The sequence below is a fragment of the Nematolebias whitei genome, chromosome 20, assembly GCF_014905685.2.
Source record: "Nematolebias whitei isolate Nwh7 chromosome 20, NemWhi1, whole genome shotgun sequence".
Lineage (NCBI taxonomy): Eukaryota > Metazoa > Chordata > Actinopteri > Cyprinodontiformes > Rivulidae > Nematolebias > Nematolebias whitei.
The window spans coordinates 38,465,309-38,465,510 of NC_056517.1; the positions used below are offsets into that span (position 1 = coordinate 38,465,309).

The 202-nt window shown below is 35.1% G+C and overlaps 1 protein-coding gene across 1 annotated transcript in view; it reads right to left on the reverse strand.

Annotated features, from left to right (window-relative positions):
- The window catches only part of mllt10 (MLLT10 histone lysine methyltransferase DOT1L cofactor), a 49,779-nt gene that overhangs the window by 14,874 nt on the left and 34,703 nt on the right, over nucleotides 1-202 (reverse strand). The window lies entirely within an intron of this gene.

Here is a 202-nt window from a genome sequence, read left to right on the forward strand (position 1 = left end):
AAACACACACACACACACACTGCCCCCTAACTCTGTAAAAAATAAAAAAAACACAAACTTTTTATAGAGATATTTGTAAAGAAAATTAAGAGTATTGGACCATAAATAAGAGTGGGTCATTTAATATTTTATGCATATTTGGTGTGTGTGTGTGTGTGTGTGTGTGTGTGTGTGTGTGTGTGTGTGTGTGTGTGTGTGTGTG